This window comes from Marmota marmota, unplaced genomic scaffold (assembly GCF_001458135.2).
Source record: "Marmota marmota marmota unplaced genomic scaffold, marMar, whole genome shotgun sequence".
Lineage (NCBI taxonomy): Eukaryota > Metazoa > Chordata > Mammalia > Rodentia > Sciuridae > Marmota > Marmota marmota.
The window spans coordinates 7,141,376-7,164,939 of NW_026000223.1; the positions used below are offsets into that span (position 1 = coordinate 7,141,376).

The following is a 23,564-nucleotide window of genomic DNA, read 5'->3' on the forward strand; positions in this document are numbered from 1 at the left end:
GTCAGTCTTTAAGAAGGAAAGGGTTGTTTCTGCAGGTCCAGATGGTTCTGAGAAACCTGAGATTCAATTTTTAGTGTATCAGCCTAAATGTCCCCACTCCAAATCTCAGGGCCCATTCATTTCCAATTAGCCTGATTAGTCCTGATTTTAGCATGACTTAGTGGGATTGAGAACTCAGCTTCTCTGTAACTCTGCTATCCTGACATTAAGGTCACAGCCTAATCCTTACCTCTTTCTGCCCTCCAACTTTAAGCAATAAAATTCTCTTTTTATGCTTCTAAGGAGGCCCTTTGTGGTAAGTTGGTGACTAATTACTTTTAGTCTTTTATTTCCTTCTTTAAGACATCAACAGTTATGTTTCCTTAGTCCTTATAATTACTACTCTCCCCCCCAAACTCCTCAAGTACCTGAGATATTATACCTACCAGAATATTTCCATCAGTAGCCCACCCTGCCCCACCACCAGGGACAGTTTAAACAAATGGAACCAGGTTCTGGTAGGGCTTCACCTACCACCAGAGTCAGGATCCTCACTGCACATTGGCTGGTAGATGATCCGGCTCCCAGATCCCATTTTAATATCTATTTCCTGGCCCCCTTTCCCATATCCAATATTATAGGTCCATTTGCCTCCGAAGCAGACTTTGGAAAGGAGGTTTGCTTACAGGTGACTTATTGGGAAGTGATTTTGAGAATAAAGGAATCAGGGTTGATCTGAAGTTGATCAACAGCAATGTGGCTGCAACAGAAGCCTTAGCCAATTCTGCAGAGAGTGCCAGAGCTAGACTGATCTTCGGAGAGGTCCCACATTGACACAGGGGACCAGATCCTTCTAGAGCACATTGTGCAGACATTGGATAATCAGCTGCCTCTGAGAAGGGGCCAAACCTTGGATGAGACAGAGCCCTTCCATTGTAGGCAATGTCTGGAGAGGGTCTAAGTCATGTCTCATCAGTAGCAACACTTCCAGGAGCAAGGAGAACAAGTGCCTTTGTCCCCAGGGGGATCTGGGTCATTCACAATAACATTTCACTACAACCCCCAAAACTGGTACAATTGTGAAGGTTAAGAAACTTTTGGTCAGTGACACCCCCACCCCCTGCAACAGCATGCAACAGACTTGACAATGAGAACTCTGCTCACAGAACTGACTCATGTGGGCCACTGCTTCATGGATACACTGGTCAAGGAAAAGGGGTAGGGAGACAGAGAGTATGCCCCACTTTACTTCTTCTAGGCCACCACAAAAAAATTTGCCCACCATCGAATTCATATCTTAAAACCTAATCCTCAAATGTGATAGTTTTTGGACAAGGGGCCTCCGGGAGGTGAATAGACTGAGGTGGAGCCATTGCGAATGGGATTAGTGCCCTTATAAAAAGAGACCCAAGAAATCCTCACACCTTCTGCCATATGAGGACTCAGCAAAAGGATGACCAGGGGGCTAAGGATATAGCTCAGTTGGCAGAGTGCTTACTTCGTATACACAAAGCCCTGGGTTCAATCCCCAGCACCACAAAAAAAAAACAAAAAACAAAACAGGGAGTAGACCCTCATCCAATGGCAATTCTATAGACACCCTGATCTTGGATGCCCCAGCCCCCAGAATTGCTGATGTTTGTTTATGCCACCTGGTCTATGGTATTTTTATTATAGCAACCTGAATGGACAAGGATGTGTGAAAAACACGTTTGTCCATAGAAACAATGCTCCATCACTGGTGCTCAGCCTCAAACCGTCACCTAAAATAGAGTAGCCAAATATTTACCTGAAATTTGCAAAGCATCCTTAGACTAGGTTCTTCTACCCAATCGCCCATCAACAAGGAGCAGTCCAGGGAATGAGGAGTGTTGCTTGAGAAAAGAATTGTTGAGTGCCAGAGATACACACACACACACACACACACACACACACACACACACATCTATATTCAACAACAGAAGTGGGAGAAGGGTGTGTCCAGGAAATAGGAAAAGAGGATTATATTTGGAGACACTTTATGCAACAATCTCTCGACAAGACCTATTAAACAGACTAGTTCAGTCAAACCCCACAACCCTATTAGGAAGGCATTACTTCTTTGAGGGAGAGAAAACCAAGGCTCAGAGTGGTTAAAGTCTTAGCCAAGGGCACACAGTTACAAAGTAGAAGAGCCTATATTTCAAGGCAGATCTAACTTCATGCAAAATTCTCTCAAACATACACACAGATGACTACTGCCTCATCTTCTCCCCCTACCTGGGCTCCAACAAGACTACACTGAGCCACCTTGGATACACAGCTGTCCATAACTGCCACTTTCAGTATTTTCTCTGCTTTTAAAGGAAGGATTTGTCACTTGTTACCCAATTATATTTGTCATAAGAAAAGTCTGAGAGCTCAACAAAAGCCCAAACAAGCCTTTAATAACTAAAACATCACAGCCAGAATTTCTAATATTATACACCAGAGCAGCTGGGTACTGGGAACTTGAAGAGCCATTGCTTCAAGACCTAAAATGGTTTTCCAGATAACAAAAGAGTTTATTTCTTTAAGAAACATAACTTTTTATTAAGCTTCCTACAATTTCCATCCAGACTTTCCTATATCCTTAAATAGGGGTGACAAATTATGGTGCACTAACTAATGTTTATTTTACAGTAATGACTCCCAGGATTACTGAGCTGGATGGTCCCAGGCTGCTGTGCTGTTGAAGTTCCTGTGCTAGCCCTTCAGAGTTTTTCTGCCTCCTCCCCGATGCTGGTCACCTCTCCCTGCTGTCAGTGTCATCTGTCTACCTCAGCCTTAATGCGTTATTTCTAAATACAACAGGCCTGGAAACAAAACAAGCAGACCTGCTAGAACTACATGCTACATAATTGTAACTACATTCTAAGCCAGAGGGTCCCTTCCTTGACAAAGCCAGCAGAGGTTCACACTTTGGTCCACGTAAGAACTATTTATCAAGCACCTACTACGTGCCACTATGTGCTGGGGATACAGCAGGAAACAAAAAACAAAAAAGAAGGCCCCTTCCTTCGTGAAGTTTACGCTGTATTGAGATCAAGAAAAATTGGAGATACCTCTTCTCCGTATGCAAAGGCCACTTTTGCTCACTTTCCAGTTCCTGTGTTTCCCAAGGGTAGGGCTGGCAGGCAGTTGAATTCCCCGCAGGTGAGGTTACCATCTTGTCAGTACTAAAGACACCCGTTATGCAGTCCTGTTAGTAAAGCAAAGCTGATAGAGAACCATTAGTTCCATAATTCCAGTACGCTGTGGATTAAATGGGCCTTGGTAGGCTGGTCTGCGAAGCTAGCCACCATCGGCACCTCTGTTTCTATAAGAAAATATTTTCCAAGTTCTAGACAACTGACTTTGAAATGCACTTTTGGAACAGAACTGATTTGTAAATTTAGAACCTCCTCTACTTCACTATAAAGGCACCCAATAACTAGGACATATTTGACCCAAGGGTTAGAAATGAAAATATCTGGGTACTAGCCAGCACCCCAATTGCTAGAGTGGGTGCTGTAGACCAGTCACTGAAACTCTATGAACATCAGTTCCAACACATATCTATTGGGTTTCACTAAGACCTATTACATACACAGGAGTTCTGCTGTTTAAAAAACAAGTTTGAAGCGCAACATTTAAAAGAATCAATAAAGCCAGACACTGTAGCTCATGCCTCTGATCCCAGTTACTTGGGACGCTGAGGCAGGAAGATTGCAAGTTCAAAGCCAACCAGGGCAACTTAATGAGACCTGACTCAAAAATTAAAAAGGGTTGGAGATGTAGTTCCGTGATAAAGCACTGGGTTCAATCCCCAGTACAATAATAATAATTTCTCAAATGAATGAATAGCTAAATGAATGCAATAAGTGAATGAGAAAACTTCGCTTCCATTCTGAATTGAAGAACATTTCCTAGAGGCTTGTTTCTTTTTCCCTGAGTCTTGTGACCCAAAGTCTAAACATTTGGGAAGGAAATAGAATCATTGTCCCATTCCTGGGGATCCCAACTGAGAACCTGAGCTTCGGATAGAATCCCAAAGAAACAGTTGTTTGCACAAGCTCATCTGATAGATTACGAGGGCTGGGAATGGATGCAAATGGCTAAGCAGCGTGGACTTATTTGGTAAAAGGAAGAGAAGGTGGTACTTGAGAGAAAAAAAAAATCAAACCAAAAAATGAGCTTCACACATAATCACTCCCTTCCTCCCCGGGACCAGGGCCAGTTTCATTCTAGACCTATGAAGGAGACAGCCTTCCCTGCCTTCCCCAGAGGCATGGGGCAGCCCTGTCGGGCGGAGCATAGCTACTCTGTAATTCTACTGTGCAAGCCTGGATCTCAAGGTCATATTCTGACCCCAGATGATCTTTCTCCCACCTCCTCCTTCTTCAGGCACCCCACTCCTTGCCCCTGCCCACCCTCATCCCAAAAAGGATGGCTTCAGAGAAAGGCAGGCACACCAAGGTCTTTCTCTGCGAGGACAACATGAATGGGAAACTCAGAGAAGAAAGTCTAGGAGACCTGGGGAGCTGTCACCACGAGCCCTAGGAAGGAAGATTTATGTCAAGGACCAGGATGTGAACATTCCCATGAATTATCCCTTTGTGCCAAGGTAAATTGGATGGGGAAGAAACGCATGTGAAGGAGGCAAAGCCTGTGCTTGGCTGCGATCCTCACTGCACCTGGGGAAGGAGGCCCTCCCTTAAATTCTCGTAACTTACACAACTACCCGGAGCCGATGACTCTTCCAGGCTTTCCCACAGAAGAATAACTAACATGGGTTGAGTACTTCGTATGCCTGGCGTCTTAATTGTGTTGACTCATTTTACCTTATGAAACCCTGTGAGGTCAGTGCTATAACTCTCTCCCACTTCAGAGATGAATAAATCAAGGCACGAAAAGGTTGAGTAACATGTCCACGGTCACACACAGCTCAGAGTGGCACTCTTGCCCACCATGCCATCCTTGTACTGTACTCACGGAAAGGATAAGGAAACCATGAAATGAGTCAGAATAACTGTGTTTGTCAGCTTTCCATCCCTGTAACAAATACCTGAGACAGTCAACTTATAAACAAAAAAAGTTTATTTTGGCTCACCATTTTGTAGATGCCAAACCAGGACTGGTTGGCCCCCATGAGGGTGAGACCTGTGGTGAGACAGCATGTCAGGGTACAAGCTGGTTGCAGACAAAAGCCACTCCCCTCATGGCCAGGAAACAAAAGAAAAAAAAAAAAGAGGAAGGGGTTGGGTTAGCCTGTTCCCCTTCAACAACATGCCCCCTGATAACCCAAAAGCCTCTCACTATGTCCTTCAGCTTAAGATTCTACCACCTCCCACAGCACCACCCTGGAGACCAAACCTTGAACACATGGGCTTTGGGGGACATTAAAGATCCAAACTATAGCAATGACACATCCCCCTTCTCCTTAGAGATGGACATTTCCAAGCTCCCCAAGTGACATTTGCCCCCACTCAAGAATCAGACTACAGGGATTTTACAAACTAGAAAATGCCCTTCTTGGTCACATAGAGAGACACAATGCCTGCTATAGGTTCTCAATGGCCTCAAGAGAACCAGGAATAAGGGGACTCAAGGGTTCTGATTGATTTTTGTTTCAAACATTCCAGGGGTAACCCCAATACACATTGTGGTATACTTTCTTCCATATTTTTCTATGCATCTATAAATATCACCATAGATTCATAGAGATATATTTTTACATTCTTCCTTATTCACTTCACATTACATCATGATGATTTCCCATCTTTCTGGAAGGCAATGGAGTGTAGTGGTTAAGACCACCACTTGGACCATCAGAAAGCTCGGGTTCAAATCTTGGCTCTAGCACTCTGTGACCTGTCAATTCCCTGTCTTTAGCTCTTTCTTCATTATCAATTTTTTTTTTAGCTTAACTGAGGTATGATTGACAGATTTCATTGGTTAAAAAAAAAAATCTCCAAAAATTGATAAATAAGGGGACAGATTGTGAGAGGGGAGACCAGTGTAGGAACCAAGCTATGGGGTTCACTTCTATGTCCCCAAGGGAGCCCTCCAGCTCTAGTGCCTAGACAAACCTCCATCCTCCAGGTAAAAGGTCAGGCAGGCACTGAAGAGGCTAGTCTGGGAGGCCACAGGCTCAGATTCACACCAAAAGGAGTCTGAATGCCTCCCATTCCCACCAGGGACCCCAGCAACTTTCAAGGCTTTGGTGTCTCCACTTGCTGTGTCCATCTGAGGACATTGCCACCTTTAAACAGGATCGTATCTCCCTCAAAGCTGGCCTACTTTTATAAGCATGAGTCTTGTTCCACTGGATGGGGACTGTGTTCCTTTACATGACAGAGAGAACAAACTCAGTCTTGGGCCCCCGAGCAGCCAGGGGTTCCCAGGAGCAGAACCAGGATTCCCTGAGCCCCAGATACGTCTTGGCCACAATGGGATGTGTGTCTGTGCATTTTCGTGATCATTTCGCCTAAGAAGCATGGGTACCACGGAGCTTTCCTGGACCCGCCCTGCACCCCATGTGCAACCTCACAAGGTGGAGAGTGCAGGCTGAGCGAGGGCAGGCTGCACACCCAGCACCCTCACCACTGTGGCCTGTCCTGACCTCTCGCCAGCAAAGAACATCAGCATCTGCCGCCGGCAAAGGAAATTAGGAGGTCTCAAGGTCGGGAGGGGACGGCAGAATTGTCCAAAGCCATCTGAAAGGAACTGGGGAGATGGGAGGGGGAGGGCAGAAGAGAGGTGCCAAGGGCACTAAGCATGGTGTGTCTGTGACCCTCGGCGGAGGCTGGCTCCACGTTGATTTCCTCCCAGAAGCCTGACTGCAGCGCAGACGTTCACGTGCTACGCATCAAAGTTCTCAATAACATGTACTTCCTGCCAGAGCCCAGAGCCACCTTCTTTGCCAGCATGAAGGCTCTGGGAGTCAAAGGGTGCCAGGAAGGAAACAGGCAGAGGGTGAGTAAAGCTGGTAAAGCTTCCCTGAGGGCCACCCAGCCTCCCTGTGAAGGCTCCAGCCCTGCCACCCCTCCTGCCTCCCCAACCTGCTCCCTCTCCTCTCCCAAGTTGCAGAGGGTGCCCTGGCCACATGCTGGTTTATGGGAATCTGTGAAACTTAGTTCCTTTAAGGTGGGATTCCTCCCCCTCTTTATTTTTTCCTTTTCCCACGCTTCCCCCACCCCACCCCACCCCTTTTTTTTTTCCAGAAACAGGGCCTGTGGCTCCACACCTCTGTTACACATATTGGTTCTGACAGCTCAAATTAATATGTCAGATGCTGCGATCCTCGCTGGCGACAGGCCTTTTGACCCTATCAGCGCAATCTGCTTCCCTGATTGAAAATCTCTGTGCCTCAAATTGATTCAGAGTTTTATAAACATCCTGCAGCCACAATCCAAGAAAGCCACCGAGGAAAAGCCTGGGAGAGCTGCCCTTGCTGGGCTCTGCCCCCACCCCTCTGATCAGTGGGGCAGCAGGGCAGGACACACAAAGGGGTTAAAGAAAGGTCCAGCCTGAGCCAAGAGTCCCAGAGACCCCTAAATCATCTGTGCTCAAGGTCTGGAGGGGACAGACCCACATACACCCTGACTGTATTTGAAAACACGATTGGAATGATCCAGTGAGAAGGTACCTGATTAGGCAGTGAAAGGCCTGGGTTGTTGAGCTCTGCCATCCACTTCCTGTGTGACCTTGGAAAAGTTCCTTAATCTCTCTGAAACTTAAGTTTTCTCTTAATAAAATGAGGATAATCATAACCATTCACAGTAGCTCAACAGGATTACTGTAAGGAGGGAATGAGACAAGGCATTCTAAGAGCACTGGCAAAACACAGAAAATCATGAGTGGTTGTAATAGTGCACTGAGGCAATGGATAAAACAAAATTGGTAAAATGTTGATAATCATAGATGCTGGGAGATGGATACACGGGAATCCACTAGGCTCTGTGCTCTCCCCTCTAATTTTGTGTTTTTGAAAATTTCCAAAATACATTTTTTAAATAATATACATCAACTCATAAAGTGCTTAAGTCTTACTAGTATGTGTGTGTGCATGTGGGTGTGTTTGTGGGTGTGTGTGGACATACCCACACACAAGCATAGAGTGAGGAACAAGCAGAGCTCTTTGTGTAGGGACGGGTCTGGGAGGTTTCTGCCATGCAGGACCGGGGCAGTTCCTCTGCAGTTCCTCCACCAGCCCCCACCATCCTTCCTGGGTCTGGAGCCCGGCCCTTGGCGACAGGAAGGTGACTTATCCATTGACCTGCTGTCTCCTGAGTAGCACCTTGAGCCCTTGGAGTGCAGGGATGGGAATGCATAGCAGTGACCTCAGTCCCTGGCACCCGGCATAGCACACACTGTGGTTAAACAGCTAATCCACTCCTAGAACACACACCCACTCCACTGGCTTTGCAATGCTAGGGCATCCCTCCAGTCAGTCAACCAGGATGCTTCCAGCACCTTCCACTCTGCTACCTTCCCTGTAGTGCAGCCTCTTGGGTACATTACCCCCAATCAGCCTGAGGAGGTTGATGGAGGAGACCACCATCTTTACTAAGACGCATCAGAAGGACGGGGGAAGCTTTCAGGACTCCATTTTGCTGTGCCTACCAGGAAATTCTCATGGGCTTACACACTTGGAGCATCTCTGCCTGACCCCAACATCAGGACCACTCATCTGCTGGCCAGCCCCCTCCAGAGCAGATTCCTATGGAGGCAAGAAGCACAGGCTCTAGGATACTGGCAATTCTATTCTCCCCACCCTGACAGTGCAACAGAAAGAACACAGAATTCCTTCCCAACGTCTCCACAGTTAGCCAGGTACAGTGGTACCTGCCTGTAATCCCAGCTCCTCTGGACTGAGGCAGGAGGATCACAAGTTCAAAGCCAGCCTGGGCAACTTAGTGCGTCCCTGTCCGAAAAGAAAACAAACTTCTCTGAGACCCAAGGGTAACCACCATCCCTCTTGCTATAGTTTCAACCTGGAATGTTTCCAAAGGCCCAAGTGTTAAAGACTTGGTCCCGGCTTGTTGCTATTGGGAGGTGGAAGAATCCTTTAAGATGTGAGGCCCAGTGGGTGGTCTTTAAGTGACTGGGGGATTGCCCTCAAAGGGGACTGTGAGAGCCTGGTCTCTCCCTCTCTCTTCCACTTCCCAGTCATGAGGTGAGAGGTTTTGCTCCACCACACACTCCAACCACACCACCACGATGTACTGCGTGATCACAGGCCCCAAAGCAAGAAATCATCCAATTATGGGCCGAAAACTCCAAAACTGAGACAAAACAAACCTTTTTTCTTCATAAAGTGATTATCTCAGGTGTTTACTATAGTGATGGAAAGCTGATTATGCTTTCAAGAAAGTACCCTGTCACTTGGTACCAACAAGAAAGTACCAGCTTGGTGGTACATGCCTGTAATCCCAGCTACTGGGGATGCTGAGGCAGGAAAATCACAAGTTCAAGACCAGTCTAGGTCTTTGAGACCCTATCTCAAATAAAAATAAAAGGGGCTGGGGTTGTATGTCAGTGGTAGAGCACTTGGTTAGTATGTGTGAGGCCTTGGGTTCATCTCCAGTACCAAAAAAAAAAAAAAAAAAAAGGTACCATTTGATTCATTCCACCCTTCCCTTCTCTCACTGCTCCTATCAGGCTGTGTCTGGTGGGAAACAGGGTGGAGAGGAGAAAGGAAGGAGAAGGTAAAGGCTGGCTATGACTTCCAAGTGAACTCAAATTACACCCATAGTAGGGCTTCATTTTGGCCCCGTGACTCATCTGAACCCAGAGGGGAAACTTAGCAATCTCAGCTCCTCAGGCAAGGCCAATGGTCATCATGATGTGGGTCAGTAGCCTCGCTGAAAAGCAGGCACCTCCCTCCCACTGACCAGCTCCCTGAGCCTCTGGAGAAATAACAGCCTGAACACAGTCACCTCCCCGCTTTCTTCCCTACCCCTCCACTCCCCCACCCCCAGTTGTCACAAATCAAAATGCTTTCTGGCCAGCCTCCTCGAGCATAAGACAAAATACTCACTCCCTGCAAGTTGCCTCTAAATAGACAACGACAAACGGATATGACATTTGTGTCTTTGAATTCCATCTGTCTAGGGAGCTCTTTGTCTCCAGCACTACCGACCTGGTCCCAGGCATGTTCAGTCCAGGGTAACACAAGGCTTGGACTCAGATCCTGGCTCCTCCACTAACCAGCATGTGACCTGGGGCAAGTGCCTTAACCATTCTGTGGTTCAGTGTCTGCATCTACAAAGTGGGAATCCTCCGTGGGCCTGTTGCAGGAATGGCGGAGCTGGTATCTCTGAAGCACGGGGAATAGTGGGCAACACATCATAAATTGGCGTTCTTAGGGCTGGGGCTAGGGCTCAGTGGTAGCACACTTGCCTGGCATGTGTGAGGCACTGGGTTCCATTCTCAGCACCACATATAAATAAATAAAATAAAGGCCTATCAACAAAAAAAAAAATTTAAAAAATAAGAAAAAAAAATTTAGCATTCTTGTACATTAGCTGCCAACTTCATCGTCACTGTTCACTAGGAGCCCTTGTCTCTGGCTCACCAAAAGCTGAACTTTTGCTTCTCTTCATCCACAAGCAGCTTGCTCTCCACTTCATTCACCAAGCAGTCTGTTCTCAAAGTCCAAACTGTGTCTCTAATTTAAAATAGGCTGTTTCTTTCCCAAACTCCCTTCTTCAGGCCAGAGTCTGGCTCATTCATGGCACCTCGTGACCCCTCAAAACGTTGGATTTTTCCCCTGCACAACCAACAAGATCTCCTTTGTTCATCCATGAGCTCGTATGAATAATGGCCGCCAGTCTGCAAAGCTCTTTTACTGACAATAAACTATTAATCCTTTATGGAGGCTGGGAAACGTAAGGGGTTGGCTTGCGGCCTTTCCTTTCCCACTAGCAGTTGGTAAATGGCAGAGCCAAAGTCGGGCTCCTGGCCTGTCTGACCCCAGGTCCTCTCTGAACATCACCTGCTCCCAAAAGATGCAGGAGATTATACACCTGAGAACTAAGGGGAAATGGGTGCTGGAGAAGCTGCCCTCTCCAGTTCCCCAAGGGTGGGCATAAAATTGGGAGACTGGCCCCATGGCCTCTGTGTGGAAACTGTGTGTGCACACTGACATTCTGCTGTTGGTAGAAGCAAAGGAGGATTATTATACAATAATTTCTTTCTTAGTAAGGAAGAAAATTAGAATACTCCGGGACTTTGGGCAAGTCACTTTCTTTTTCTGTCCTAATCAGTTATACATGACAGCAGAATGCATTTTGACACACTGTATACAAATGGAGCATAACTTCTCATTCCTTTGGCTGTACACCTTACAGAGTCACACTGGTTGTGTAATCATACATGCACATAGGGTAATAATGTCCAACTCATTCCATCATCCTTCTCCCCTCCACACACCCTCCCCTCTATCCTCACTTCTCTCTGCACAATCCAAGTTCCTCCATTCTTCCCCATCCCCCACCCCCATTATGGATCAGTATCTGCTTATCAGAAAAAACATTCAGCATTTAGTTCTTTGGGGTTGGCTTGTTTCACTTAGCATGATATTCTCTAACTCCACCCATTCATTTTTTTTATTTATTTATTTTTGCATTACAATTCTTAATACACCTTTATATCACAATTTATCATATCTCTGATTATATATAAGATATGTTGACACCAAATTTACATCTTCAAATATGTATTTGGTATAATGATGAGGGTCTCCTTTCACCATCCATGTTATTCCCCTTCTCCCTCCTTTTCCCTCCCACCCCTATTCCCTTTCTAGAGGTAATCTTTCTCCTTGCTCTCCCTCTAGCTCCATCCATTTACCTGCAAATGCCGTAATTTCATTCTTCTTTAAGGCTGAGTAATATTCCATTGTATATATGTACCACATTTTCTTTATCCATTCATCTGTTGAAAGGCACCTAGGTTGGGCCATAGTTTAGCTATTGTGAATTGACCTGCTATAAATACTGATGTGGCTGCATCACTGTAATATGCTGATTTTAACTCTTTGGGGGATAAACTGAGGAGTGGGATAGCTAGGCCAAACTGTGGTTCCATTCCAAGTTTTCTGCAGAATCTCCATACTGCTTTCCATAGTGGTCGCACCAATTGCAGTCCCACCAGCATATATGAGTGTACCTTTTCCCCCATATCCTCGACAATAATCACTGTTGTTTATATTCTTGATAATGGGCAAGTCACTTTCTTATAAGTAAAAGGTTAGATCAGATGAGTATTAACGTCCCTTCCTGCTCTCAAGTTTTCAGATTCTAAGACAATGACTCTCCTATCCACTAAAACTGATAAGAAATTTCTAGAACTAGCACATAGTAGGTGCTCAAACAAACGCAGCTTCCTTCCTCTGTTTGGTCCTTTCCAAAAGAGAAAAGTATGCCAGCACACTGGTGTGGTCAAGATGCCCCTCAGCTTGGGCCAGGCTCTTCTGAAGGCAGCAGGTGGCCACAATTGTCATGGTAGGAAGAACTGTGCTGTCACCCCCACCCCCAGCACTCTGCATAAGTTTCCCTTTACTCCACCAGCCTCCAGGAGCAAAGATGCTGGCCTCTACTATCAGACAGTGGCTCCTTCACTCAGTTCACATGGGCTGGGCACAGCAAAAGTGCCAGGCTGAGTCAGCAGACCCAAGAGGGTTTACAGCAGCTTGGGATTTAGTTCTTCTGATCTACTATTCTCATCTAAAAAAAATGGAAACAGCAATACCTACCTCGCCCTGCTACACTGTAGAGGAAGTGGAGTAAAATATGGATGTATCTTTGTGCAATCCATAAATGCCAGATACTAAACCTATATTCTTTCCCATCCTTCACAGCCCTCTTCCTTTATGGGTCCCCCAAAATGACCACAGATAATTTTTCCCTTATTACTATTTTTGCTTAAGGGTTTATTTTTTCTCATGTGTTAGGGTTGCGATGATGTAAATAAATGTTTAAATTAAAAAAAAAAAACATGGAGCAAAAATCTTAGAATTACATGTTATATGTTCTAAGAAATTATAACATTAGACAAATTATAGTGTTATATTGTGTGCATGTACAAATATATAACAACAAATCCCACTGTTATGTACAACTATTATATATGGATAAAAATATGGAAAACGAAAATCAAGAAGTTATGACGGATAATGGCACTGACCTTCGAAGCCATTGTTATGAGGATAGGATGAATTAATATGTGAAGTACTTAAAACAGTGCTGGGCTCGTGTCAAGTCTAAGTGAGTATTGGCTATTTCTATCATCATCACCATGTCCTGGTACATGCCTAGATCACCCCAGAAAGAATACCTTGGAAACCAATGACAAGCAGTTGCTTCTGAGAAGAGGAAATGTGACAGGGGACAGGTGTGGGAGCAATTTTTCTCCTTCCTTTTCCATAAAGAAAAGAAAAATAATATCCCTTTTTGCCTTTTTACCTTTAAATCACTTGGATGTAGTACCTACCAATATTAAAATTTACAAAATTGAAAAAGAATGATAAGCCAGCCTACACACAGTCCTGATTCTGTGACAGCCGCTTGGCTCTTGGTCCTCTCCAGCCTGGCCCTGTCAGTAGGTCCCAGTCCTTCCTCTCCATCACCAGGTTGGCGATGCTATCAGCTGAGCAACTGACCCAGCACGGTGCCAAGTAACCCCATCCACCAAGTCATTTAACCTTCACATCAACCTTGGGAGCTAGGGAGTATTCATTCCCGCATTTTTTTTTTTTATTATTGGTTCTTCTTAGTTATACATGACAGTAGAGTCCATTTTGATAAATTATACAAGCATGGAATATATCTTATTCACAAGAACCCAAGCCAAGGCCTTAGAGATGGTGAGCAACAGAGCAGGGACCCAGCTAGGTCATGAAGCTACATGTGGACCATGAACCACCACTGATCCAACCCCTCGCACCCACCCCACTCGCATCCAGCCAGCTGGGCACAATCTGGCCCCTCAAACAAGAAAAAAAAAAAAAAAAAACCTATGTTACCCCTATTTATATATTCTCCATGCTCCCCTCCACCCCCCACAAAAAATAACCATAGCTTTTCTAGCCCCAAGCAAGAATAAGCATGTAATTTTCCTATGTTCATATATATATGAATACACCACCAGTGAACCTCCACATCATGTTCACCTGCAAGAATGGGATCCTAATTAGAATAAGTCATACTCCATGTATGCATAATATGTCAAAATACACTGTACTGTCATGTTTATCCAAAAAGAATTTTTAAAAAGAATAGGCACTTTGTTAAATATTGACTGGATTAAATCAAACTGGATTAAATCAAACTGCATGCCTATAATCTCACTGGCTTAGAGAGACTGAGGCAGGAAGGTTGCAAGTTCAAAGCCAGCATCAGCAATTTAGTGAGGCCTCCCTAAGCAACTCAACCAGGACATCATTATCCAAAGTACATGTATAAAGACACAAACTGGTGTGAATATACTTTGTATACAACCAGAGATATGAAAAAGTGTGCTGTACATGTGTAATATGCATTATAATGCATTCTGCTGTCATGTATAAAAAATTAATTTAAAAAACTGAAAAAAAAATAAAAATAAAAAAAGAGGTTAGGGATGTGGCTCTGTGATAAAGTGCCCCTGGGTTCAATCTCTGGTATATTAAATAGATAGATAAATAAAATGTTTATATATATATATATACACACACACACACACACACACACATACACACATATACATACATACACACACATACACACACACGTAGTCCCTTGTTCAGGTCACAGTTTTCATCATTATTGTCATTATAATAGGCATATATTTCATGAGGCAAGTCCACCATGGTTGGTTCTAGAAAAAAAATCCATGCATGTATAAGTTCTGGCAGATCTAGAAAGAGCTTCAATATAACACATCCATGCACCGCATAACAATGTTGCAGTCAATGATGGTTAGCATATATGACAGTGCTTATAATAAAAATATAAAATTTCTATGGCTTAGTGACATCATAGCCATTGTGACATCCTAGCTCAACATACATCCCTCATGTGTTTGTGGTGAAGCTGGCATAAAAAAAAACCTACTGCACTGCCAGTCATATAAATGCATAGCACTTAAAATTATGCACCATAATAAAAAGCTGTTTCTGAGTTATGTATTTACTAAACTACTTTTTAACTGTTATTAAGTTTGCTGCAAAAGACTATGCCCTGTTACACCCACAGCAGCTTCACGCATCTCACATTTACAGTGTCTCTTGAGGGGCCCCGCAGAGTGGCTGACCTCTATCACCTACATCTGGGTACACACACTCTGATGTTCACACAGCAAAATCGCTAATGACTCAGTTCTCAGAACATGTCAGGTCATTGAGGGACACATGACTGTACTTCAGGGAAGGGAAGAAGGACAGGAATTTACTACACAGCCCTGGAAATTTTGCAAAATTGCCTTCTCTCCCCTCCCATCCTATACACACCCATGTATACTCACGAACACCCTCAGTCCAGATAAGGTGGTTCAGCCATAAATCTATCGTGGTGGGGCAAGAGGTTTTATTTAGCAATTACAGAGCTGTTATTGCTCAATTATCAATCCAAGGAGGGAGGGATAAGCTCACCATCTCCCTTATCTTGAGGCTCTGGTTGAGACACCTGTCAGAACTACAGCCAGACAGCTGCCTTTCGGGTTTGTTATCTCAAAGGCCCTGCTGAGATGGGGCGGGCCCTGGGGCAAGGCAAGGCACCTCCAGACAGACTGGCAGTGGGCACCCTCCTCAGATGGAAGCGGGTGTGGGTGGCTCCCAGAAGCACCCCCTTAGAGCAGAGGATTCTCCTTCACATCCTTATTCTTGGAAGAGGGGGCTACCCCACTCCCATAAGCCAGGAATCTGGTCCTTCCTGGGAAGCCCGGGGTCAGAAGCAGTTTGCCCCTGGAGGTTCCTTAGAGAAAGGGGGTCAGTGTTCCAAATGACAGATTCAGAGTTATTATCCTGGGAATGAACTGTTGCATATTACTGTAAAGTTTACCAAATGTCTGCTATCCATCATCTCATGTGTTATTATTCCACAACAATCCAAAAAAGGTCAGCAGGGCAAAATGTCCAGCTCTGTTTTTCAGATGCATCACAATGAGATGAAGTGACTTGAACAAATCACACAGTTGGTTAATGACATATATTGTGGCACCATCTGAAATTGCCAGTAAAGATGGGAAGCCAAAGGTCTTCTCCTTTGAACTTCAGAAGACAAAGGCAAATCTTGACCTGTACCTTGACCTGGCAAAGCCACCAGAGGAGTCAGCCCACAAATTCATAGGTCCCTTGTGGCATTGGGGGAGGAGCAGGGTAACAGCCCTGACTTAGACCTTCCTTATCCTCCATTCCTCTCTGCCTTCCGGAATCCATGGAACAGCCAGACACCTCAGCAAAGTTTCAAATGATCACTGGAAGAGGGACCAAATGGAGAGTAGAATGCCACCCGCCACCCCAGCCCAGGCTGTGCTTGCCCAGCTGAGAGGAACAGTGTTGCAACTCTCCTATCCAGGTGGTCAAGGATTCTCTCTTGGCTTCAGGAAGTACCTCTCTCCTCTAGACTAAGGCCCCACAGGTTCATCTCTGTCCTCACCTTATCTCAGGCTCCAAGCTCCTTCTTCTAAGTCTCCAAAGTCAGCAGGACATTTGTACATGGGTGCCTTACCTCCTCGCAGCCAGCAAGCCTTGACTCAGAAGTGTCCTGTTCCTCTGAGGGTCACACATCTGCATCCACTCCAACCTCAAAACCTTGTTACTAAATTCTGTTCCCTCTCTGCACGTCCAGCCAACAAGTCCCATCAATACATTTGTAGTTAAATCTCGGTGTGTTCTACCAATGTTCAAAGTGACCTACAGAAAGAGCTTGGTGGTTCTCTCAATGAGCAAAAGCAGGGGAGACCAGAAAGTCCCTTCCCCTCCTTGTCTGTTGCCCCGACTCTACACTTGAGCACCACAAGGTGGGAATGGTGTCTCTTTTCCCCACCACCCTGCACAGAGTGCAGTAGGGGCTCACAAACTCTCTCTGCTCCCAGCACTTGGAATTGACAGTTCTCAATACCAGTCTGCTTTCCAGTGTTCCCCAAATATGAGGAAAGCAACCAGAAAACAAACAGAAGGGGCAGCGTTTTGTTTAGGAACCACCTTCACTCTGTCTGACTGCTTTCCATTTTTAAACCTGTCGGCTGGTTTTCCATTTTTAAACCAATCTGACTCCATCCATCCACCCAACCTTGCTCCCTGACAGCTCCCTGACAAACACCATCTGAACTGTGGACATGTCGGTCTTGGTCCAGGTCAGTTAATTCAGGAAGCAGGGCCCAGCCCTTATTGCCCAACAGAGGAGGCAAGTGGCATAAATTTAGGGGGTGGAAATCATGAGTCCCTGCATTGCCTCTCTTCTAACCAGTGGGAGAAATTTCACTGACAGGAAACAAGGTCCAGCTGCTTATAACTGGGGATGAAGCTTCAAAACCAAATACACCTGAGGGCTGGGGAAGCAGCTCAGTGGCAGAGTGCTTGCCCAGCATGAGGCCTTGGGTTCAGCACTTGGGGGAGGAAAGAAACAACACCTGGGAGAACTAAATGTTTACTTCATACTGAAGTGTAAATGACTGCCAGCAGGTACTCTCCTGAGAGCTAACTGATGAGGACGTTCCTTACAAGGAAGAGAAGAGCATCTAGGGTCTAGGAAGTCTGAGCTGGGGGATTTTTGTCCCAGCTCTGCCTATAATTTATCTGGTGTCTTTTAGGAAGATATCAGATAAATTAAATCTATTTCTTTGAGACTAATTAACAAAGCTATAGAATGGGACAATTCAACTAGATGGTCTCTAAGATCCTTTTAAGATCTGGCAGGCTGTGATTCAATTATTTCAATTTCAGCCTATTCAGTTTTGTATTCTTAAGCCAGCACAGTGCACATAACAAGTGTTTATCATGAATGCTCCTAAAAATTGCCATTGTTCAGCGCCTGAGCCAAATGCTACCTCCCAGGTAGATTTATTAATCAAGGTCATCACAACCTCCCAGGAGTAGAGAAAGAAACAGACAATGAATTCCTGTTTGCAGTCATGAGTCACTTACTGCAAGGGGGCACCCATTTTGAGCAACGATTTCATCATTGTGTGAACATCAGGGGTGTACCTATACAAACCAAGCTGGCTATGACGTCATCAGGCAGTATAGCTCTGGGGGACCATCTTCATACACATAGTCCATCATTGGCCAAAATGTCACTACGAGCAAATAACTTATGCTCCTTTGGAGCAGCAAGAGCTGAGGGTTAGTTGACAGGAAACAAATCCCTGCGGTGGCATAGTAAAATCACAGTGGACCCTCAGATTTGCACAGCGAATTACCACTGGTCATCCTCTTTCCTACCCAAAATCCAATTGGATCCTCCTTGAAACTGTGTGCAATCGTACAAGAGTGATCATCCCAATTTTACAGACTGAGAAAACAAGTCTCAGACAGAGGAATGGCAGGAAGTCAGTGGAAGCCAGGATTCAAACTCATATCAGGCAATTTGTCATGTTCCACGTCCCCCACCACCTCACTCTCTTTCCACCCCCAGTTCCAGACCCATAAGTGACCAAGTAAAAGGCACAGGGAGATATCCTGGAGGAGAACCTCAGCCCACGGCAAAGTCGGACAGGCTAAACAAACCTCTGTTAGCTTTGGCTCTGGGCTCCAGCCTCTCTGCCTGGCAGCAGAAGCCATCCTGTCCCCCCGCTGTTCACTGTTCCTCCCTGCACTGCCTTGGCTGGGACAGTGCACCTCCTCCATGGCTCTGGCTGCAGCAAGGTGGCCAGCTCCTGACCGCCTCTTGCCCCTAGAGCTCTGTCCTTTCAAGGCCAAGTTTATTCTGGGGTCAATGCAAGCAAGAAAGTGGACAGAGATAAGAACAAAGCCAATCAGGAAAGAGGTCAGGGGTGGAGAGCAAGAGATAGAGAGAGAGGGAGGGGGGGAGGGAAGGAAGAAAAAAACAAAGGAAGGTGAAAGAGGAAGGGAGGGAGGGAGGGAAGAGGAGAGGGAGGGAAAAGGAAGAGAGAAAAGAAAAGAAAGGAAAGGAAGGTGGAGTGAAGGAAGGGGAAGAGAGGAAGAAAAGAAAGAGAAAGCGGCTTTAATAACAGGGTAATTGCCCTGTTTAGGATTATAATCCACCAGCATTTCGCTAAACTTTATGACACATGATGACAAGTTAATAAGCCAGATACCTCACTGTGTGTGTTAAACAGACGCCTCAGCCTCCTTATGCAGGGAGGCCGATAACCCCCCACCGCAGCTAAAAACTAAGGTAGAGGACAAGGGGGAAAAAAAAAAAAAGCCAGGTATGGGGGAAGAAAGCCAAGAAGGTGGGGAAACTGGTTATTTCTGTTGTCAAAATGGCCCCAGCAATAAATCACCATTAATAATACTGTCATCTTTCAAAGAAGCGCTCTGGCTGCCAAGGCCTTTGAAGTAGCAGCACCTATAATTTCCCACCTATAAAAGGTACCTTTGTGCATGTGTCACCCTGGAAGCCGACAGGAGCGAGACACCCAAGACTTCATAACTTCCCCACGCCCATCACGCCCATCCTGACAGGCAACCACCTGGCGCCTGCGCACTGGCCTGCACTCCCTCGCCCCTGGACCAGCCAGGTCGGCTTCGCTCGGAGAGGCCCAGCGGCTGGGAGGCTCTGCCACCGCAGAGCTGGAAGGTGGGAACGAATGAGGAGCGCTAGGAGAAGCCAGTGTCTCATGACCGAGAAGAACACCTTCCTACTCCCCCTGGGCATGAACCCCCAAGAACAAAAGCCTGGGGGAACTGAGTGTCCAGGCATAGAAAGGTGGGCCTTAACCCACTCACCAGCAGAATCTCCCCAGCCCCTCGCGCAGACATAACTAGGTGCTCATGGGACCTAAATCTTTACCAGGCTTCCCCAAAAAATTGCTTTTCATGTACACAAACGTGAAAAGGGACACTGACCCAGTGTCCCTTTCCCTCCAGAGCTCCAGGAGCCCAGGAGCCGGGGAAAGGCAGACAGGCTGCTTCACCCAAGGTCGCAGAAGGAAGAATAAATGGAGCTTGTATTAGTTGGCTATAGCTGCTATAACAAATATGACAAGTTAGATGGCTTAAATGACAGTCCGGTTGGCTGGCTTCTTCTGAGCCCCTTTCTTTGACTTGTTAGATGTTCACCTTTTCCCTGTGTCTTCTGTGTGTGTCTGTGTCCTAAGTGCCTCTTCTTACAAAGATACCTGTTATATTGCATCAGGACCCACCTTAATGACTTCAGTGCATCATAAAGATCTATTTAAAGACCCTATCTGTTGGGTGTGGTGGCATACGCCTATAATCCCAGCAGCTCTGGAGGCCCAGGCAGGAGGATTACAGGTTTGAAGTCAGCCTCAGCAGCTTAGTAAAGCTATAAGCAACCTAGTAAGACCCTGTTTCAAAATTTAAAATTTTTAAAGTGCTGAGGGTGTTGCTCAGTGGTTAGGCACCCTTGAGTTTAATACCCTGTACCATTAAAATATAAAATAAGGATCCTATTTCCAATATCCTATCTCCACAGTCTAAGGTACTGAGGGTAGGATTAGGACTTTAACATATAATACAATTCAGCACATAATTAAACCTTAAAACCCAAACCAGGATCAACCCTAGCCTAATGGAACAAAGGCCCCAAAAGCCACCAACCTGCTGGCAACATCTGAAACTCTCATTTCCTGAAAACTGAGATAAATGTTATTCTGGAAAACCCAACTCAGTCCTCTAATCCTCACTTCACCTGGGGGATGATTTGTCTCCAGATTTAAAATAGACCCTACTCACCCATATCCTATCCAAGATGGGAGGGTCCTCCATGATTCTGCCTCCCTTTAGCAATGAGGTCATTTTGAACGTGACTTGAACTAAGAATCTGAAGGTGTCACTAAAGTGAACATTTATTGAGCACCTACTATGTCCCCAGCACTACACTAAAAAGCTGGTATCATTACATCTGCACGTCTATAAATGACAAAGCTGGTAGGTAATCTGTTCAAGGTCATCAGCTAGTAAGGGCCTAAGTCCTGGAGCCCAAGTCCTAGTGACTCCAAATCCCATGTCTTCCTCACTTATATTTTCGGCCTCTTCTCTACCCACATAGATGCAAAATGAACAAAATTTGAGCTGCCTTTAAAAAACCTGGGGAGCTGCTGGGGGTTAAGAATAGGGGTTGATCATTTTAGAGGGGATTAAGGCTACTTTTATCTGTGGGGCATTGTTCTCAAATTGTGGCCATATATTTTTATGTGTTTTATTTAAGCACAAGTGTAGTCTATTGGTAGATAATGCTTGCATGCATTCCTTCTAAGAACCAGCTCAGCCTCAAGTACCCCGGATCCCAACTAAGATCTACCACTCCCTACTCAGTCCCTTCCCTCTCTGGGCTTGATTCCTCCTTGTCAGTGAAAGGGTTAAGCTGAGGTTTTTCTATAGCCCCTTCCTTCACTTTCACTTTTGATTCTGAGGGAAGCCCTGAAGCAGAGAGAAGATGGTGAGAATTTGCCTAAATGTTCGCTCCACCCCATCCTGGAAACCTTAAAGCTCAGCCCCAAAGCTTCCGTGAGTCCTGAGGCAGTAGAGCTCCAAGGTCTCCTGCCTGCTGCCTCCAGCCACCTCCCCAAGGTCCTGCCTGGACAGACAGTGCACCAGCTCCCCAGCCAGCTGTTCGGAAATCCTCTGGTTGCACCTCATTTTCTCCACCAGCCTTGACTTTCTTGTGAGTATCAGTCACATAGTCTGAGGCCGCTGTAAACATCCACTGGTCGCATGGACACTAGAGAAGGCTGAGGGGGATCCTCTAAGGCTTGGGACCTTCTCCAGTTTCAATGACCACTGGATGATTCCCAGGGCCTGGCTGCTGTGCTGGGGACTGAGGTTTAGAAGACTTTCCTAGTCGACTCTCAATTCGGGGCTGTGAGCAAAGCCCTTTAACCTCTCAGTTTCTCCTATGAAATGAGGGATGGGGTTCAAGGACTCCGGAGGGTGCTTGAGGCTCCAGGTTGGTCTCCCCTGCCTGCTCCCATCCACCCATGAGGCATTTCACAGCCACACAGGAGAAGGCTCGCAATACCTGTCACACACACAGAGGGACCATGGCCGCACCGCCTAGCCTTCCCTCACCTTCCTGGGCACAGGCTCCATGTTCTCTCCCCTACCACAAAAATCCTCTCTGAGCCTCAGAAGCAGCTCCCAGGACTGGACTGGCCCTACCATGGCTCCTGAGAGGACAGCTTCTTGGCAGAGATGGGAGTGGGTGGAGTGGAGCAAACCAACCCTCTTCAGCTGCCCTGGGGCCTGACAGCCACAGGGAGAGATTTATGACCTGGACAGCTTTGATCCCAGCCTCTGATAAACATCAGGAACAGCCCGACCCTAAGCCCGGAGGAGAAGGTTTATGGATTAGAACGTAGCCTCCTGGAGGAAGAGAAGCAGGAAGGCAGGACCCAGGTACAGGTTGGGCCCTGAAAGCCGAGGCACTGTCATCACCCTTCCCCTCTGGCGACAGCAACATAGGGTGGGGGCGGGGGGCGGCTCTGAAACCAGAAGCCACAAGCTCAGAGAGAGGTAAAGACTCTGTCAAAGGTTAGATCGGAGTAGGATTGGAAAACATTGGCCCAGGCCTCTGAAATCCACCCCCCACTGGCTCACCTGTTCTTCCAAACATCATGGCCCGGATTTCTCTAAATGTAGACCAAGATAAAGCACAGGAGGGAGAAAGAGTCAGATAAGATTTGACCTGAGGAAGGCCCATTCACCCAGCAGCCCTTGGGCTTTGTTGTCCCTGGTCTTGTTGTTGATACTGTTGTTCTGAGTGATGACGGGGTGGTTAATTGCCAGATTATATTTCATCCCTGCCTCCTTTCAGAGAGAACAGAAGGCCCCGAGAGTCTCCCTGTGGTCACGAAAACTTCATGATGCTTCCCCTTGCCCTCCACTTGGCCCCTCATGGAGAACCCGCATGCCCTCATGGAGCATCCCCAGTCTTACTGATTGAAAAGAAATCCCAAGAACAAAGCTATCCCCATGTCCAAGGAAGGGCCAAAGCACTTCAGCTGGATGTCACCACAGATTCATTGCCTAAAGTCTAAAGTCTCAGCCACCTCCACAAAAATTATTCCTGTCTGCACAGCAGCTTCTGCTATGGAGAACCCTAGGAGAACCTTCTCAAAGCCCGTCCAACAGGCAGGGTCTTTGCACTCAGGTCCAGAGCATGTACAGGAGACGCGTATCTGAAGTGATGCCCTAATAAACTTGCAGCTCTTCGTTGTGCCCAGCAAACCAGTCTGTGGTCCGCACATGCAGGAATAAATACGTATTTGTTGAGCACCAAATTGGGTCTAATGACCCTGGCCTGTCTCACAGGGTCATCTTGAGAAATCGCTGATGTCAGACGATGATGGTGAGCAGCTGTTCTCCATTTGCACTCAACAAGAGAAAAGGGCCTTAAATTACAGCGGGAGGGATTAAGGTTAAACATTAAGAACAGCTTCCTGGCTGGGAGGCT

At 46.2% G+C, this 23,564-nt stretch overlaps 1 long non-coding RNA gene across 5 annotated transcripts in view; it reads right to left on the reverse strand.

Moving 5' to 3' along the window:
* LOC125613223 overlaps window positions 1-23,069 on the reverse strand; it is a 192,490-nt gene extending 169,421 nt beyond the window's left edge. For all 5 annotated transcript variants that reach the window (XR_007343728.1, XR_007343727.1, XR_007343726.1 and 2 more), the window contains exon 1: window positions 22,709-23,069. This is a non-coding gene — a long non-coding RNA (uncharacterized LOC125613223). The remainder of the gene's footprint in view (window positions 1-22,708) is intronic.
* Between the last annotated feature and the right edge of the window lie 495 nt (window positions 23,070-23,564).